Source organism: Sorghum bicolor, chromosome 1 (genome assembly GCF_000003195.3).
Source record: "Sorghum bicolor cultivar BTx623 chromosome 1, Sorghum_bicolor_NCBIv3, whole genome shotgun sequence".
Taxonomy (NCBI): Eukaryota; Viridiplantae; Streptophyta; class Magnoliopsida; order Poales; family Poaceae; genus Sorghum; species Sorghum bicolor.
Window position 1 is genome coordinate 17,090,172 of NC_012870.2, and position 5,112 is coordinate 17,095,283.

At 38.5% G+C, this 5,112-nt stretch overlaps 1 long non-coding RNA gene across 1 annotated transcript; it reads right to left on the reverse strand.

The window, feature by feature from the left end:
• Positions 3,928-4,685, reverse strand: LOC110436215. Its single transcript, XR_002454011.1, has 2 exons — positions 4,507-4,685; positions 3,928-4,422 (listed from the first exon to the last, which is right to left on the reverse strand). It is a non-coding gene; the product is annotated as an uncharacterized LOC110436215 (long non-coding RNA).

Genomic DNA, 5,112 nt, shown 5'->3' on the forward strand with positions numbered 1-5,112 from the left:
GACAAATAGATTTTAATAGAGCTTAACAATATAATATTCTGAGTCATATTTAGATAAATAAGTGATTAGCCATGCATTGCAACGGAAGCAACACAAAGTTTAATAGGGAGTTGTTCATTGCTAATTCCAAATTAAGACAAGGGGGGATTATTTCCATGTGTTGCTAGATATGCATTGCTACAGGAACAAAATAATAATGGCGCAAATCAAACCTAATTCAATAAGAGAAACAAACACAGATAAGTGGTGATGCAAATCAAACCAATCTTGTGCAAATCTAGTTGCAGTGGGTGAATTCACAATTCAAAAATAATTTTGTAAGAGGTCTATACATTGGAACTAATTTTTTTGGTTCATATATCTATGTAGATTCTACTCCTAATATTACATATTCTAGCTACTAAGTGCATTTTACATGCTCTGACTTGGCACCAGTACCTCCTGATCCCCAGCGCCACACTTGAGCAGTCCCACGTATACACCTCCGACCGCTGCCTGCACCCTCCTACGAGGCTCAAAATGTTATTTTATACTCACTAAAGAGGGCGACAGTTTTCGTTTTCTAAAATTAAGAATTTAACACATGTGCATGCTAAACACACGCTGAATGCATGTCTAGTATAGACATTGAATCACTTAAGTATAATTTAATGGATGAAAATTTACCTCAAGGGCACCCATGGTCAAGAGCAGGATCATGATGAGATGGTGAAGGCAACAGAGCACCTGGGATTGATGGGGAAGGTGTGCCTTGTATGAACCTTGCTCTTAGAAAGCAATGTTCGATATTTTGACCATAAATAATAGCGCAACACATTTTATTTCTATCCTGAGCTATACATTGCTATAAGGAGCATTTGTAGTGTGGTGATCTAAAGCAACCTGCTTACTGTAATGCAAGCAAAAAAAAAAACAAGTTGCCTGCTGCTTGCTACCATCTAACAAGAGCCAGAGATAAACTCGTACATCTCATATGAGCAAGATCCGCAAGCAACTGGAGAAGTAAATTTAGACATCTCAATGCGATTTTCAAATCAGAACATCTAACAACACATAAAAGTATAAGATGCTACTCTCGCCTATATGCTTTATCAGAATATCTGAGGTTAAAATCTGATAGAGCATCGAAGTCATTAATGGAGAGACCTGTAATAGACAAGATCTTTACTTACTGTAAGAATTTAAATAGCAGTAGAGCACACAGACATCAGACAAGTGATACCGTTTGCCTACCTAACCTTGATAGTGATCTTCTGCTATCAACCTGCATATAACATCAATGCCTACATGGTAGATTTTCTTGGAGCAAACTGCATACCCATTTCTTACTAATGACTTAGATGGACATGCTTTGAAATGATCCCAACTTTCATGATGAAAGGTTTGAATTCAAAGGTATTGACAAAACATGGAAAAGGAAAACTGGAATACCTAAGGGCCAGCAGAAATTCTATAAAATTTCAGGAAAGTGCAGGTTCAGTTGTCAATAGGGATGACAAACACTTGCAATGTTGTAGATGCACATACAGTAGCAACAACTCCAACCTCTGCAAAACAGCACAACAATAGAAGAACAATAATACATAAATAAACATAAATATAATGAATAGGTAAGTTCAGGCTAGGCACAGTTAATCTGTCTACAAATTACCCAAAGGAATAACTAAAGCTATTAAAATGGGTATGTGAAAAGCAAGTAGCTCCACAAATATATGGAGAAGGCTTGTAAAGAGAGTTATCACTATTGTGGTAAGAAAAATGCTAGAAAGAAAAGAACCTCACAAGTTCCCATATCTGAGCATCATTCCATTATTATACGACTCTATTTATTTTTTTTTAGTTTGGCTTAAGTGTCAGCCGAAGCTTAAAGCTGCTAGTTTTCCTTTACTTTGCACCAAAGAAAAGAACGATTAAAAATCCAGAAATACAATGGAAAGGTTTAAAAACAACTAATCTAGGGAATGCTACAAACCTTTAATAAAAGGAAAACCATAGCAGAACTTTGGAAAAAGGAAGATTGCTGCCTAGTTTCCATATTACGGCAAGATCCAGTAGCAGATGCAGTCACAGTACCTACAACAAGTATGTCACCACCTTGAATATGAGGATGAACATAAGCCTAGCCATACAAAACAGCTGTAATACCTAGAACAAAACAAAAGATATACAAAAGGAGAAGTAACACATATAGCAAAGAAGGGACTGAACCTACAATTGCATGAAGCCACAAACAGGTGTATATACCAAGTCTGCAATTGTGTCTTGGAGTCCATCTGCATGCTTTCCACCTCCATGCACTCTGTAAACACCATAGAAAGCAATGGTTATTTTTCTCTAATGGATGAAAATATAATTGCATTATTCCTAAAGCAATATCAATGGGAAACAACACTTATCCAACCAGGTCACAAAAATTGTTTAGCACAAAGGACGATCACTTGCTGCCATGCTAACAAAAACATTTTGTCGTTGAAGCATGCACCCACACGTTGGCATTAAACTTTAGAAAAAGATATCAAACTATATATTGAGTATCAACAAAGGGAATTCATGAGGCTACCTAAGTAGTCAATTGGGCTATGGAGGTGTGACACTATCACATTGAAGGTCTTCAGTCATGCAAGAAAAAAATCAAAACAGATAAGAACTATTGACTAAAGGTATACACAGTTGAGAGGAAAGCAAGAACAAATATGACATCAACACAAACCCACCAGCAATTATATTAATATATTACAAAGATACATGCAGATGCAGATTACCCACCTTATTATTATCTAACTGAAAAATAGTACTGATTAAAGGTCGATGAACCATAACAAAACTATGCATGGCCAATCCGGGCATGTATAATCAGTCTATCAACTAAAGTTCTTTCTTGCTGCTCTGTAAGGTCACAAAGCATGCCTTTACTTATCCAAGGTAGCCGTGAAATTATTTCCATAGCATCACAGAAAACTACGAATCAAGCCAGCCAAGAATTGCAATAACTTGAACACTAAAGTATCATAGTTATCATAGTTTATCCCAAAGTATCATAGTTTATCCCAAAGTATGACCCTAGCTGAATCATTGAAAAATAGTAGAGAGATTTACCACCTCAAGAACAAATTGCAGCACAAAGCTCATACTCTGTTCCAGAATCATTTGGTGACATGTCTGTTGAACACCACACATCTCACTGTTGTCATGGTATATGCTACTGGTTGAGAGCTCTTTGAGAAGATATGCAACACAAGGTGGCTCAGTGAAGATGAGAATGGTTTTGAAACTCTTAATATGTCAAAACAAAAATAGGCGTCTACCAATAACAACGTACTGAGATCATATGAATATATATAGAATTTATACATTAATTAATTGTACCAGATGAAAACCATATATAGCACTATAATTGGCATCCTGTATATGGAATCATTGTTTCAACCTCTAGTGTAAGTGATACCCAAAAAAGGAAAATTTTGACAAGAAATTACACCTATGCCCACCTTACAAAGTGCCATTTACTTTATTTGGCATAAACTAATCCTATGTGTATGTTAACTGCATAAAAACGTCAGCCACACAAGTCAAAAGATTTTCCTTAGCGTCTCCTTTTTTATTTCCATAAGATTCCAATAACTATTCCATGAATGGAATGCAAAATTGAACTTCCTGAAAAAAAAAGACAGTGTTAGGTTTACATAAATAACACATTTGAAAAAAAATACCATGTTAGATTCAATATCTTGCACTGGGCTGGCATATGAAAAGTAGAAAATATTGGTCGTTGACTAATATATATGTTATACCTGTATCTACTTGTTCCTAAATCAAAATTTCTAGGTAAAAGATTCCAATATATGTCAAAAAACAGACCAAAACAATATAAATTTCTCGGTAAAATAGTAATACATCGAAAAAAAGTCATTCTACAGAATATGGACGTAAGAAGATCAGGGGTTAAATTGTTGCTTCTATCTGTTTTACATAATGCCATTAGGATAGGGGAACCAGGGGTCACACACCATGAACTACACAATACTCTACCGTATACAGGTTCTTGAGTGTGAAGTGAACTACTACAAAAAGTTGGTCTGCCAACCGCAAGAATAAAGAACTTGCAATTTTTGTACACGCTATACAAAAGAGAGAATAAAAAATGGCAAGAAGACATGGAGGCATAAGAGTCCCATACACTTGAAAGGCTAAAAATTGAAGATCGATTTGAGGGGGAACCAAGGGGAAGTTACGGTAGAAAGCCACCATTCATGGAGATTTCTACCGTATGCCAGGGCACCGCTTCTCATCCTCATTCCTAGACATCTGGATCTACTGGTGCAAGTCGCTGCTCCTCATCCTCATCGCCGGGCACCTGGATCTGGTGGAACAAGTCGTGGGACTAAACGTCGTCGCTGAGATCCACACGGAAGACCTCTTCCTCTACATGCCACACCAACGGAACCTGAGGGAAGGAGAAGGGAAAGAAGCTGAACCTGAGGGAAAGAAAAAGCTTCACGGTTGTACCCTCGGTTCACATCGGCGCCTCCAGTTTGCAGCTCCGAGCACGCGAGCACGGCCGCGCCCACCACTGAGTCTCCATGGCTGCGCGCCGCCGCAGCTATGTATGGCGAGTCAGAGGGGAGAGATCGGAAGAGGGCGGCTAGGGTTTGGGCACACCCTTGCGCAGGAGCGAGGCTGTTGGAGTGACTGTGGACCGCGGGTTAGTTTGTGAAAATGTAGGGAGCTTTGTTGCAAAATTGTCAAGGGCACGTGTCGACGCGCCAGGCCTTCGCGGGAGCGTCAAATGCGGGCGTGCGAGCAAAGGCCAGCAGGTTTTAAACAACCCCGATGTGGTTTTGGGCGGTCATGAGTTAGCTTGTGATCTCTTCTTTGTGGGCGGTTTCTTGGGCAATTATTGACTGTTGTGGGGGCAGAATTAGATCGCCGGGCTGTGGTTCTTGTCGCCGTGCTCTCTATGACTATGTTAATTCATAAACTTTGCTTTTTGGATTAATTTTATTTTAACATCGGTATCTTATCATGCAATCATGTGTTTTTACTATAAAAGTTTAGATATCCCGTAGCAATGCAGGGCACATGTACTTCTATAAATCTAAACATCACTACCTA